Source organism: Benincasa hispida, chromosome 12 (assembly GCF_027475165.1).
Source record: "Benincasa hispida cultivar pf3 chromosome 12, pf3_genome.v1.1, whole genome shotgun sequence".
NCBI classification, from domain to species: Eukaryota; Viridiplantae; Streptophyta; class Magnoliopsida; order Cucurbitales; family Cucurbitaceae; genus Benincasa; species Benincasa hispida.
Genome location: NC_143489.1, coordinates 85392164 through 85408129, shown reverse-complemented (window position 1 = coordinate 85408129; position 15966 = coordinate 85392164). Strand labels below are relative to the sequence as shown.

At 33.4% G+C, this 15966-nt stretch overlaps 1 non-coding gene across 1 annotated transcript; it reads right to left on the bottom strand.

Moving 5' to 3' along the window:
• Positions 1-10904: 10904 nt before the first annotated feature.
• LOC120068704 (U5 spliceosomal RNA) lies at positions 10905-11026 on the bottom strand. The gene has a single exon (XR_005479331.2). It is a non-coding gene; the product is annotated as a U5 spliceosomal RNA (small nuclear RNA).
• Between the last annotated feature and the right edge of the window lie 4940 nt (positions 11027-15966).

Sequence of the window (15966 nt, the reverse complement as noted above, 5' to 3'; positions counted from 1 at the left end):
GAAAATTGCATTCGTGAAGGTCCTATGGCAGAATCACCAGTTCAGGGAGGCTACCTAGGAGTGGGAGGACGAGATGAAGACCCAGTACCCAAAACTTTTTCAGGATTGAACTTTCGAGGACGAAAGTTCTTTGAGGAGGGAAGAATGTAACACCCCCCAAATATTTTTTTATATTTTTATGTAATTTCAGTATTTTCTTTTATTGTTGAGCACATTTTTAGAATTTTGGAAGTCAAGTGTAGTTGCAAAATTTAATTGTTGGCGTGAAATTATTCAATTTGGAAATTAATGGCAGGAACTAATTTTTTTTTTTTTTTTTGAAAAGGAAAGGAATTAATAGTATAAAGTGGAAAAAGGAAAAAGAATAAAGTATAATTATACTTATTTCGTTTTTTAGTTGTTATTATTATTATTATTTATTAAAAAAAAAAAATCAAACCCCTCTTTCTTTTTCCTCTAGCTGCCATCGATGCCTCATCGTACCGCATCACTCCCGTTGCCGACCTCGACCAGCAGCCGATCTCCTCAGCCTGTCATCCAGATGCTGCCAATCCGACCCTAGCCACTTGCCGCCGAGGTTTTTCCCAGCCGACGCCCATCGTTCGTCGACTCCTGACCGCATTCGAAGCCCTACCCTTCGGATCCGCACGTCTGCCGCTCGAACTGTTTGCCCAGCCCTCACGCCAGGTTGCCCATCGAGTGGAGTTGTTCGACCGTCACTTAACGCTGACCTGCCACGCGCCTCGCTCTCGTCTTAGCCTCCGTGAGGCCATTCAACACCCCAGGCAGCTGTCCACATTCAGCCATCGAAGTTTTTTTCGTTGTCGAAGCCTCAACCATCGCTTAGGTTCACTCGCCGCCACTGCGTGATCTCAAGGGAATCTTGGATTTGGGTAAGATCTTTTCTTGTTGGGTTGGGTTTCTTAAAGTATTTTTGGATGCCCATTAAGTTTGGAATGAGAGTTAACCTTGGTTGCATTATTTGACTTTAGATTGGAGTTGGAAATTGTTGAAGCGACCATCCACCGGATTCAAGGTTGTTCGATAGGTGTTTTGTATAAGGTTTGTGATTCTTGTGGTTACTTTTGAACACCAATCAGTTTGAGGATGGATAGATTAAATTTTATATGTTTTGATTTTGGGTTAAAATTGTTAACATCTCCTTGGTTTGGATTTTAAATTAAAGACTTGAGACGTTTAGGGTGTTGCTCATCAAAGTAAAGGCCAATTATCTTTTGAAGTTTGGTAAGTTTGGAGTAAGTTGTTGGATGGTTATTTTGAATTAAGATTAATTGTGGAGAATTAAGTTATTAATTTTGAACTTTATGTATGTTCAGGTAACCAACAGAAGTGGGTTTTGGAATTAAGTTTAGACCGAGCTATAGTTTAGGTAAAGTAAAATTGGAGGTCTTTGAATAATTTGGTTAATTGAAGTTAGACTCAAAATATTGATTTAAATATTGGATTTATCTTAGGTGTTGCTTGTCTTGAAAAGGATAAACTTGCTTGGCTTCTTTTGATTTAACTTTGAGGTAAGTAATCTTACTACTGGAACTGCCCACGGGCTAGGCATTAGATGTATGCTAGTATGATAAATGAATGTTATGGCAGAATGACAGCATGATAGACTGATAGTATAATATGATCAAAGTATGTTCTGGTACGAGATCGGAATTATTTATTTATGCATATAGACACTTGAATGCTAGTATGAGATGGTATGTGCTTCCATGTGGTTGTATTTGATCTGATGATGTTAAGGTATAGATGTATGTTGTAGAAACATGATGTTGAGGTATATGTGTATGTTGTAGAACCATGATATTGAGGTTTATATGTATGTCATAGATTCGTACAGTGATGATTATGATGATAAGACTGTGCAAATGTCCTTACTGATTAGTTAGATGCCCATTAGATTTTGTGTTTCCTTCGGGATTCACCAGTTTGTGTTTCCTTGGGGATTCACCAGCTTGTGTTTCCTTCTGGATTCACCAGTTTGTGTTTTCTTTGGGATTCACCAGTTTTTGTCTCCTTCGGGATTCACCAGAGGTAATGGGCATACTTAACTACAGTAGGATAGGACTCAGACACCTTCTTGTTTCATGTGCATATGTGTCCCATAAGGACTAGAGCAATTTATATGTTTCACTAGAGGTGGGCATCTAGAGGACATAGATGCCAGCCTGACCCCAGTAGTGGGGTTACTTACTGAGTATTTTATACTCATTCTTTCTCATGTTGTTGTTTCAAGTAAGGGTAGAGATACACCAGCGATGGATAAGCTGAATTCGTGATTGAGCCACTGGGACTAGTTTTTACGCTTCCGCATCATGAAATTTAGAGTTCTTTTCATGTTTCTCTTAACTTTTAGTTTTGATGTTTAAAATTTACTTTTAAGAATCGTTTTTCAGACTTAATTACTATCCTTTATGATTTTTTGGTACCCTACTATTGTTTTAATATTTGAATTTAATGAACGTCTTTTAAACTTACCTTATTTAATTAGCATTTATTTTGCCATAATAGAGTGTCGTTTTGAGTTCCATGCATGCATGTTTTTAGTAACGGCCTAACTTAAGTCCTAGGGGGTCGAGTCGTTAAATATGGTTTCTCTATAATACCTTTACTAAAGGTATGGTCTTATTCCTCAAGACTGCTCTTTCCTGTCAAGAATCTTCACTGGTTCCTCTTCGTATGACAAATTTTCTTTCAACTGCACTGTTGTTCAGATAACACATGGGTAGGATCTGGCACATACTTTCTTAGCATCTCCACATGAAACATATCGTGTATACGAGATAACTCTGGAGGTAACTCTAACCTGTACGCCGCTGGGCCAACTTGCTCTATTATCTCGTAAGGTCCAATGTATCTCGGGCTTAACTTCCCTTTCCTACCTAAGTATTTCTTTCCACGGGGACAACTTAAGAAATACCTTATCGCCAACTTCGAATTCTAATTCTCTTCTCCGCTTATCTGTATAACTCTTTTGTTTGTCTTGAGCTGTTTTAAGATTTTCTCTTATAATCTTAACACTATTTTGACATTTGCTGAACAAGTTCTAGGCCTAATAGTTTCCTTTCTCCCACTTCATTCCAACATACCGGAGTCCTACATAGTTTCCCGTACAAAGCCTCATATGGAGCCAGTCCAATACTCAAATAATAACTGTTGTTATGCAAATTCGATCAACGATAGATGCGTATCCCAACTTTCCTTGAACTGCAATACACATGCCCTCAACATGTCCTCTAGTGTCTATATCGTCTGCTCAGATTGACCACTCATCTGTGGATGAAAAGCTGTACTGAAGTATATCTTGGTACCCATAGTTTTCTGCAAGCTAGACCAGAACTTCGATGTAAACCTAGAATCTCGGTCAGATAAAATTGAAACTAGAGCTCCAAACTGACTCACAATTCTGTCAACATACAGCTTAGCTAACCTGTCTAGGGTAAAAGTAACCGTAACGAGTAAACTTAGCTGTCTTTGTCAATCAAACAATTACCCATATATCATCATAACTTGCTGTGTCTTAGGTAAACCAAACAAGAAATCCATCGTAACATGCTCTCACTTCCACTCTGGCACTAGGAGTGGATTAAGCAATCCCGCTGCCCTTTGTCGTTCAAGATTAACTTGCTAACACACTAAACATCTATCAACATACTTTGCTATCTCTCTTTTCATACCAGGCCACTAGTACGACTTCTTTAAAGTTCTATACATCTTCGTACTGCCTGGATGCATAACATAAGTTGAACTATGTGCCTTTTCCAAAATAGCCTACTTAAGTGCTAAGGCATTAGGTACACATATTCTACCTTCCTTTAGTAGCACTCCATCTGCTCTTAATTATAGTCCATTCTCAGGCCTTTGATTTGTATGGGTGAGGTGGCCAGTTCGCTGACTCAATATGCTACCATTTTGGGGATAAGATGGAGTGAGGAGCTGGGAACATAATAATACAAGATAGAATTCACTTCTTCCCGTCTTCGGGGTAAGTAGATGAGTGTTCTCTTAAGTGGTGTCTCGGGGACTTGAATAAAGGGCTCTACCCTTTCATTGGCCTAAGAGGGGTAAGTAGATGAGTGTCCACCAGGTCCCCTTGTTAGCTCACTAAATGATATTAAAGATGGATGATTTGAAATGCTCAAATCAATTTAAGGAAACTTTATATTAGTATGATTAATATGTAATTGATTATAGATATGATCTATAATTCAAATTAAATTGGAAAGAAACATTTGAATAAGATTCATATAATTAATTCAAGTGAATTAAATTCACAAATAATTAATTAATAGAGAGGTATTGCACATATACATATGATGTTTATGATAAATAAATATATAGACGTTAAGTTGGATTTAATGTATAAATAGTTATTAATGTGCTAATTAATGAAATAAGTGTTATTTAATTAATTGTGCACAAGGAAAAATTGGAAAAAGACAAGGAGAAGGGATTAACTGTTCTCTATATAAAGTCTTCTTTATGGCCTTTTTGGGACACACAGAACACAATAGAATTGGCAAGCATTCATTGTGCAATTTTTTCCCTAAGCCATAAAAGAAATGCTCTCTACTCTCCCAAAAGGTTTTCCTCCTCACCCTCTTCTAATAGTTGGATACCATTTAACCTTCTATTGGAATCTTTGAGATTAACAATGTTACTTTCATGGCTATATTCAAGATTATTCGAAGAAACGTTCGTGTTCAAGATCGTTGGAGGAGTCATTCGTTAGAACATCTAGAGGATCATTCTAGGAGCTTGGAATCTACAAAGGTAAGAATGGTTACATCATTTTCCTACAGCATGCTATTTACATGTTTTGTTCTACGTATATTCTGTTTTAATTTGTTGTTTTTGTTCATGTAAAAATTGATTTGCGAGATGCAAGGGTTTCACAGCGCTTCCGCTATGGGATTTGATCCTTTCAAAAGAGATATGAAATACGAAAATTCCTTTAAATTACAACACTTCATAAGAAGTTAAATAGATTGTTCTCTTTTTGTTGGTAATGAAGAAGGATAGAGTAATAGGCATCACCAATAAATATTGGACATCAAGATCGACCACTTCTACTACCGAAAATCAGATTTACACAAGGCTGAGCTATCCATCTAAAGATGGAAAGGAAGAACTAAAATTCTGTAAGATGATAAATAAGTTATGCCTGTGAAATTTTCATTCACAAGCCCATTATCTAATGATTTGAAATTATGTGCTTTTTAGAGGACTCAAAGTTGGGCAATGAAGGCAGCACAAAGATCCAAGAAAAGAAATTGGGGGCTCTATAGATCAAGCAAATACTTTTCTTTGCGTGTTTTGTACAGCTGACAACAAAACCAAAACAAAAATGAATGAGAATGAAATTTGAGTTTGTTATCGAGAAAGTGATGTGACATGGGTTGAACATTATCTTCTATATTAAACATGAAATAACAACTCATTTATGAAACAAGTCGAGAATAAATCAAGCTTAGGAAATGTATTAATCAAAGGTCTTAGTCTCTACAGGTGTAGTGGGTTCAGGAATGGATGGAAGTTTATATTGAAAAATATGAAATGCATTTCAATCGACGCGAGAAGATGGAACAGTCTGATAAATTGGTAAATTTCTTTCAATGGCCCAATAGAAAGAAAAATTCATGCGCTTGACACTTAATAACATTTGGTAATTTTACACCACCGTCATTTTTAATGATGGTCAATTCATCCCCGAAGTAATGATTACTATGCACAGGGTTGTTAATCATGCCTTCATGTTGGCTTGGAATTATAGGTAACCATCTACATTTCATATTATAGTGTCTAATTCTCTTTTAAGCCACATTGAGCTCTCGTAGGGCTTTAAGAACTTCAGTCTTAATTTCACAAGGATGAACTCGAGACTGCTAAGTTAGATCAAAGAGTACAATCATATTCCATATATTTGGTAGCATCAGTTTCTAGGTTACATCTTTTGACATTATAGAAAAAGCAAGAAACCAACAGTTACTAGGTTACTTATTTTCTTTTGCTCCTCAACATCTTCAGCAAGATGCACTCTGGAGGGTGGTTGGGTAGTTTTTTCTAATAGTATTAAACGAAAATACGTGTTTCTCAGACTAGAAATTTAAAGTAGGGACAAGAAACAAGAATACCGTAGTCTCCTAAAACTCAGCTCCAAGATAAGTCACTAGAAACATGGAATCGGTTGTCCAAGAACAAATAATAAGCAACAGTAGCCTTGAATATATTCTCAATAACAATGATGCACCTCATTTTGAATTAATGATGCACCTCATTGTGAATTCGGTTACAAAGAGATTCCACCAGCTGATTCCTGTCAAATCCCATCTTTACAACTTCCTGAAGATTGTCTTCATCGATCTAAAAAAGAATAAAATAAAATAATCAAAGGAAAAAGTTTAATTGCTTGGGAGGAGAAACTAACAATTAAGAATCTATATTGAAAAACTGGAAAAGACCTTACTTATCTTATGAAGCAAGATAGATGTCGAGTATATAGGATAGTTATATGGGTAACTGGTTCTACTCTTTGTTACATAATAAACCCTTACTAATGAAGCAAGGCAATGCCCAACTAATAACTGCCTAGTAAAAAAAAAAAAAAATTGTGAACAGTAAAATATTGTTCCTATTTTCTTAATTGTGAACAGTAAAATATTGTTCCAAAAAATCCCTAATTCTTTAAAATAATAATAATAAAAAAAAACTACTAGTACACAAACTTATCTTTTCAAAAGAAAAAAAATATTATCAAATGCATCTTGAATCGACATATATTTTTTTAATCAATCTTAATTTTAAGTGAGAACTGAATTACAATACAGAAGAAAAAGGAAAACCCTATGATTTGACTATGTTGAGCAGAAAGGCAGAATACGAGGGAATACATTCAGACTTAAAAAAATCCTAAGATTTAGAAAAGAAATACAAAACCATAAAACATTATAGTAGTTTTTCCTGCCTATAATCCAAAACAGTGAATTGAGTGGTTTTCTTTATGCATGCTCTAAAAATGTTCTCAAGATCAGGAAATTTCATTAAAGAAGGAAAAATTCCTAAGTAACTTAGGTCATATTTGATAACCATTTCGTTTTTTGTTTTTTATTTTTGAAAATTAAGCTTATTTCTTCCCAATTTTTTATAATGATTTGCATCGTTCTTAGGTACAATGATTGAATTCTTAGTCAAATTTCAGAAACAAAAATAAAATTTTAAAAACTACTTTTTTTTAGTTTTCAAAATTTAGCTTGGTTTTTAAACTATTGATAAAAAATAGATAACAAATGAAGAAATTCAGAAGTGAAAACTGATTATAGGTTTAATTTTTTAAAAACAATAAAAATCAAATAGTTATCAAATGTGGTCTTAATGAAATAGTTATGCTTCGTAAAAAAAAAAGTTTTGATAAATATCAATTTATACCCCTAAACTTTCGGGGTTGTATCAATTTAAATCCTATGTTAAGAATTGTATCAATTTAAACCCTGAACTTTAGGGATTGTATCAATTTAAATCCTATGTTAAGAATTGTATCAATTTAAACCCTGAACTTTAGGGATTGTATCAATTTAAATCCTATGTTAAGAATTGTATCAATTTAAACCTTGAACTTTAAGGATTGTATCAATTTAGACCTGAATTTTGGGAGTTGTATCAATTTAAACTTCAAACTAATAATTGTATCAATTTAAACCCTAAATTTTCTTCTGTGTATCAATTTAAACCCTGAACTTTCATAAATATATTAATTTAAACCTTAAATTTTCATAAATCTATCCAAATAAAACATAATGGAGGGTTTAAGTGATATAATTATGAAAGTTCAAGATTTAAATTGATACACTTATCGAAATTCAATGTTTAAATTAATACGATAATTAATATGGGGTTTAAATTGATACAACTCAAAAGTTTACTGTTTAAATTGATACAATTCTTAGTTCAGGGTTTAAATTCACACAATACCCAAATTTTAGGGGATATAAATTGATATTTTCCTAAAAAGTGATAAATAAATAAATCTAATGAACCAAGATTACGAAGTTTGACCAGAGATAAAATCTATGAACTGATAAATTGTCTCCCAATAAAATCATGAAAAACAGAGTTGTAAATAACAAGTAGAACTCGGAGTGTTTTAAAGCACAAGTGCACTGATGAGAAAAATCCTATCAAGCTTCAAAAAGTGCATAAAATGTTGTTAGTCATCGTCAATTTTGGATCTCAATCATTATTGTGCCATAGAAGATCTATTGTCTTGAAAGAAAAATCGACGCGACCTTGGTGCTAAATTACAAAAAATCGGTTGCTCCTCAAGGTTAACACAATACCCTTCTCAGATGTGCACTCGTCGAAAAAGGAATGGAATCGAGTGAAAACTTTGCTCAAAATTAAATCACTAAAATAGAGAGAAATAAGTCAAGACTCAAATTGTACCTCAAGGACAAAAACAACCATTTTTTACTACTATAAAATTGGACTTTAAGTCGTTTAAAACATACATTATAGGGGTATAATGTTGGTTAAAATTCGACATCGAAGATCGTGTAATAAAAGGTCTTTAATTTCGATTTAAAAACCGACATTATAGATGACCAAGATTTCAATATCAATTATCTTCAATGTCATGTCAGTTTTCAACCGACATTGAATACTATCTTCAATGTCGATTTTCATCCGACATTGAAAATCATCTTTAATGTCGGTTTTCACATACTTTTTATTAGTAACTGTCTATTATTAAATATCTGCCATGGTTTTGTTATTGAAAAATAAAAATACATGTACCTTCTTTTTTTTTTTTTACTTATGCACATGCAAATCAATAATAATTTTCTTTTTTTCGGTACATACACAAAATAAAATCATAATTGCTATATATACAACTCAATTTTAAACAAATACAAAAATTAACTAATTCACAACAAAGAAAGTGACAGATGGTTTAACTACCCATCAACAAGTTATATTGACCAATTATTGAAAAAACTCTGAAGTCTAAAGATTTATAGAGTTTGTTGTCTACTTTGAAGGATCATATAGATGACATCTAGCAAAAAAAGAACAAAACAATCCAACCTAAAGAGTAAGTGGTACTTTCATTCTCAAAACAACTTAAAAAGTTCATAAGAAGTGTCAAAGAGACTTGTTGACTCTCAAAACAACCTATAAATTGTTCCTAGATATCATTTTGATCTTCAAAACTAACTACAAATTACCTAAAAAGTACCTAAATGACACTTCAAATCTAAAAATAGCTTATAAATGTGTGAGTGAAACTTTTCACTGAACCTAAAAAGTGTCTAAGTGACACTTTAACTCTAAAAAAAACCTTAAAAATGCTTAAATGTGACTTTCAATGTCAAAACCAACCTATAAAGTTTCCAAAAAGTGATTAAGTGAGACTTCAATTCTCAAAACAACTTAAAATATTTAAGGGTAATTTGATAATCAAAACCCACTAGAAATTCTCTAAAAAAATGTCTTAGTATTAATTTGGTAATCAAAACCAACTAGAAATTTCCTAATAAGTGTCTAAGATATATTTTAACTCTAAAAAACCTCAAAATGCCTAAGTGTGGCTTTCAATCTCGAATGAAAATGTTTTGGCCATGATTCCAAAACCAAAACTCGGGATGTGAACCCTCAATCAAATACTAGGTAACACGAAATCACAATATACTATATCCATAATATAATTTCAAGGACAAAATTGAAATGATTTACACAAGTCCAATAAGAAACAAGTATTAACTCCAATTAATTTGCAAGAATCAAAAGTAACAGGCATTACAAACGAAAGACATATGTGGATCATAAGAACGTAGAAACGATGGAGACAAAGATGATAAAAAGCTTTCAAGTCTAGTGTCGAATGAAACATAAAGAGAGATTGAGATTTTGCTCACCATTTCAATGAAATTGAGTTGACAGATGAGAGAAAGTGGGATTTAATTAAGAGAAAGAAAAAAAAGACAAAAAAAAAAAAAGACAGAAGAGCTTACAAACGGGCGTGCAGTGTGTCACAATCGCTCTTTCGGAAGCTTCTCTTAGCGATTGTGCGGCACTTGTTCCCGCTCACGAACAAGTCAGCCAACTCGAATACGGATTGTCGGTGGCACACCGAGTGCCTCTCGCAACCTCCACCCCCGTTTTAAGGAAAACGGTTTTAGAAAACGGGTTTGGAGAAAAGGTTTTCGTAAGAAGCTTTTGTGAGTGTGAATAAAGAAAGAAAGATTGTAGTAGACTAGAAAGCAATAAGCAACAACAACAGCTTTATAGAGTACTACTCCGAGTATGAGGAAGTGATGGTTAGTCTTATCCCCATATAGTGCATTCTGAACAAAAAGCCAACTGGCGCCCTTGCATATGCAAAAGGGCGAGTGGTCACTTACAATGAAAATGTAAAGAAAGCAAGCTAACTAAGCTAATACAATACAAGATATGAAAGTATGTTAGAAGGGGGTTGGATTGGGCATGCGGCCATGGGCAACAGGCCCTGGACAAGCATGACCGTGACACAGTGCAGACGCGAGCGAGCTGACATTAGTTGTGCGTAGCGGCGAGCGAATGGAACGTGGGTTGTGTGAGAGTTTGCGTGAGAATGGTGAGAGAAAAAGGAAATAGGGCGGAGAGTGAAGAGAAAAAGGAATGGGGGGATAAAAAGTGTGGGGAAAATGAAAGTGGGGTAGGTTTTTAAGAAATTGTGGAGAAAAAATAAAATTTGGGATTTAAAAGGATTATGTCCACATACACTTTTTGTCGATAGATACTAAAATTATATGTCCATGCAAGTTGTATAGGCAAAAATTAAAACTCGCATATGGAACCACATAAATTTCTCCCACAAATATATTTTCGTCTGCCCACGCATGAAAAATTGTCATCGAAAATTATATTTGTCAAAGAAATAGTTGTATTAAGTAGAAGAAATGGTCGACATAGCACACGGTATTCTTTAGTAAAAGGCGAAAGAATAGTTTGCCTTGCGCTGAATGCCCAACTTCAATATTAATATATGAAATAGTTTGCCTTGCGCTGAATGCTCAACTCCAATGTTAATATATTAATATATTAATATATGCTACAGAATTCATTTTCATATATAACAATTGGTGTATATTTCTCAAACTTAACCGGTGTGGGAAATAGAATGAAGTTAGTGTCTGCATCACACCACTCTAAAATTGAAATTCATTATGTAATTATCAAGCTAATTATCATTTAAAAATTTGTATATAATTATAAAAAAAAATGACCTTTGTGAGTTAACATAGTCTTGTTGGCCTAAACCATCATCATATAAATTATTGTTTGGTTATAATCAATTTAGTGAGCCCACATTTCATTATGATACGAAACATAGATCAACAATAACAAACATAATCAAATGGTACCCACTTTTCAGATTGGCACTAATGAATTATGTTTCCTTGAAATAAAATTGGCCTAAATTCTTTCATGTTAATTAGTAGATAATGTTCATTTATATGATTTACTAGTTTTGATTAAAAAAAATCACTTATCAACGCCATAATTTGGCTTATAACCTATGAAATGTATAATATGGTTTACATTATCAAGATTTCTAATTTGCAACTTGATATCACTTCAAATGCACTTTTCATGGTCTCTTGACGTACATAGTTCTCCCTTTGTAGAGTGATGACTTTTTTATTATTTTACATTTGTGATTGTAACGACCTGACTTTTCAACATTTACTAACAAGACGTTACTACAAGCATGCATAAATCGTAGATAAAAATTTTAACACTTTAATATATATTTAACTCTCCACCAGTTATAAAATAATTTGTTATGCTTCAATGATGTAAGGATTGTGTGGGCGTTCTGGTAATCTATGAGCTATGTTGTTATGGACATGACACGAGATCTTATGTTTGCATTTTTCATGTTGGATTGATAACTATGATAATATGATTAGGATTTATGGAATGCAGCCTATTGGTTGAATGATGCATGCTAGATTAGATGATGATTGTTAGCTTTCCTATCGGGCTATGGAATGCAGTCTATACTTATGTTTATGCCTACGTTATATTATGAACTCTTGTGACTGGATAAGAAGACTAACAAGTTCACCTAGTGGGCCCAATAGTGGGTAACTTACTGAATATTATATACTCAACCTTTCCTCTGATATGTTTTTTAGGTAAGGGCAAAGACAGACCGACGAATGACAAGAATAATCTATAATCATGCAATTGGGATCAGATAAAAACTTCTGTGCATGTTTTCATATTTTCATGTTTGAAAAGAGTCTTAGTATTTGAAATTATAAAACTTTTTATGTTAAACATTTAAATTCTTAAAGGTTTTCTAGTTTTATCTTAGGGAAACCCCTGATAAAGTAAATATGCATAAAAATGAAGCTATGAAGTTAACAGAATTATTAAGTACCCTAATTGCATTTAATTTGAGTTACAAACATGCTAAAACACAAGTTACAAATAAAAGGGTTTTAGAATTTACAACCTTTGTAGAAATCCTCTTGTTCCTTGTAAATCTCTATGAATTTCACCTTCAAATCTTCAGTAGACCACCAAAAGAATCTTCTCTGATATTCTCAACCTTGAAATTGAGTGGTGAAACTCTGAATTATAAAGGAATTTAGAGTGTATTGGGGAGGGTTTGAGAGAAAATTTTGAGCTAAATTTTCTTTCTCGAAAATTCAAATTACATTGCTCCAAATGTTGATAATTCAAGTATTTATTTAGATTACTCATGCAAGCACTAAGTAATTCAATATTTTAGTACTTCAAAATGCATTATAGAACTGGTCTCGGTGTTGATTTAGAGAGAAATGAATTAAGAAGTTCAAAAATGGGATAGTTCCACTAACTATCCAAAATTCAATTTCAACTTTTCAATTATATTTAATTTATAATTAGATTAGACATAATTTAAAATTCAATTTAAGAAATGAAATTTGATTTGATTTTAAATAAATAAATAATTAATAATAATTTAATATATAATATTAAATTAATAAAACACCTATTCATATAAACAATTAATTAAACAAACATGAATCCTATTCATGTAATCAATATTTAAATATATTGGACACTCCAAATACGTTTAATTTTAATAAATTTAAACGTTAATTATATCGAATATAATTATTCAAACCCTAAAATTGAATTTGAACATTTCAAATCCAAACCCTAAAATTTTAATCCAAGGTTTAATCTTTTACGAGCTAATAGAGGGATCTTATAGACCTACAAATGGTGAGCTCCAACGATTTGAGATTAATCGGTTAAAATCTTTAATCCGAGTTAATCAATATTCGTTAACTACCGAGACATACCATTATAGCTCGATAGTTGCACTCTCCTCACTGTAGATATATTTCTATCCACTTGATTTAACCATGATCAGTAAGTCGATCCTTCACAGGTCGTTCTTATTTACAGCTAGGTCAGTCAGCAGCTTGCTTATGCATGGATGGCAGCTGCCTGCTTGTTCATCCAACAAAGAATTCCAGATTTAAATTCCAACTTGAATAACTCAAATTCCATACTTTATCTCATGAAACTTCCTTCTAAGAACTTATTCTCAGACATCTTAGCTAGCTTACCTTAATATTCCAGCCTCTAATTCCTCTCCACGAGCTAGAAATTTATCAATCATTACAACTTGTCTGAGTAGCCTAACAATCTCGAACACTTGAGACAAATTTTCAACTTTCAGCTCAATTCCATCATAATTTTCTTCCTACAGCCCTGGATTACCTTCTTCCTATTCAAGCTTCAAGTTGGTAGCAATTCCCTCTTCTTTAGCACGAGTGAATTGCCCAAACTGCTCCACAATTCAAACTTCCTTTTATAACAAGGTTGCATGATTAGATAGCTTCCTTAAGATGATATTTGGCGCATTAAACACTTACTTATGACCTCTAATCACGCCACTAAGTCCACTAACTAAGTGATTAAGCTGAATGCTTAAGCCTTCCACCAACGCCCAAGTTGGCATCCAAGCTAGTCTTCTTCCTCGTCCAACGCATATCTCAGCTCACGTCGCACACCCTTGTTCATCGCATCGTTAGCGAAAACATACATTGGCTTGTCTTAGATGCTCGTGCTTAGGCTTGCCGCTCATCAACACCTTTCTTAACCTCTAATACACCTCAACACTCTTTGTCATTGCATAGCCCTTTGGTAGCCACACGCTTAGTCCTTTAAGGCCTCCAGCCATCGCACACCTTGTGACCTCTTAGTCCTTGCCTCAAACCAAGCCTACTAATTATTCTTAATCATCACTCCGAGCCTACCATGCATTTACCTAGGCAGATTTAGCTGCCTATATACCCTCTATCTTAGGCCTTTATTAGCCTCCAAATTGCCGTTGACACATACCTCCTATTAGACTTTTCCAATTTCCTCCTTTAGACACTTAAGCCTATAGAAGATCATGTGTTCCTCATATCTAGGTTTGTTATTCTCATCGAAGTGTTAGTTCTCTTATCTCACCCGAGAGCACAACTACTAACACTTAGAAAAATTTCTACCTCCCTTTAACTTGAATTCATGCATACCTCCATTTGCCTTAGCTTTTCCAATTTTTTTTTCTAAGTATTGGCTGCCATTTACTATCCAAGAGCACTCCCTTCAACACTTGAATGATTTTTCCTCATTTCTACCTACACACATACTCATTAAATCTTCCATACTATTTCAACTATTTCTAACATTATAGCAACATACTTACAAGAATTAAAAACATGATTAGGGGGACTTGACATGATTAACTTAACATGTGTTCCTCATATCTAGGTTTGTTATTCGTTTGTCTGCATAACTTTTATGTCTGTCTTGAGTTGTTCTCAAATTTTTCTCTTATTAACTTAACATCGTACGAACTCATCTGTACCAACTCCGACCCTATAATTGTCTTCCACCAACCCCATTCCAGCAAACTAGTGTTCCACCAACCTCATTCCAGCAAATGTGAGTAACTAATACTTTTAGAGAGATTTTCTTTTGCTTATGATGCATAGTTTTTAAAATTATCTCCATGATGGTGGAAGCTTATCAATTATGTCGGCAACAATAAAATTGTCTCTGATCTTAATCCCTTCTAATTCTTCTTCAGCCACTATCATCTGAAACTCTTCTACATGCTCTACTATAAACTTTCCATCTACCATTTGAAAGAGAAAGAAGCAACTTGCTACATTTTTTTTTTTTTTTTTTGCGCTTGTTTCTTCAGTATCATATTTGCTTTGCAAAGCTTTCCATATTTTCTTGACAAATGTGAATGTATATCATAATAATCATAAAATGATCAATAAAAAATTTTAAAAGGCAATACCAACATTTGTACTCATCTTTCTCATACTTATCAATTTTCTCTTGGTGTCCCATGAACTCTTTAAGATCCATGCTTTCAGTATTAATCTTCTTTAGTTTTTTTTCTTTTCTTTTCTTTTCTAAGAGGACATAGGCCACTTTGAGAAGATTAAGGTAGAACTATATTTTCCCTTTCCATCTCTTAAAGTATGCTCTTTAAATCAAAATTGCATGTTGAGATCTCCAACATTCTCATTTGGTTTCTCAATAATAGACTTCATCTATGAATCCCCTTAAAATTGATAGGAGAATTTCAAATAACAAAGAAAAATGAAGTTAATATTGAGAAAACAAATACGTTAACGATTAGGTTGATACACGAATATATCGAGAAAATAAATACGTCATCAGTCTAGTGGAACATATATTGCAGAGTATATAAATCAACTTCAATAGACCTATATAAACATAGTTAATATTTTTTTATTAGTAAAGATAAAATCAAATTTGATAAATATTTGAGATAAATGTAGAAAATATGTCATCTGTGTAGGCACTTTTGCCAGAAAGTCAAATTATCAACGTAGAATTAAAGATTGAAGTACAAAAGCTTGAACTATGGCTGTAGGA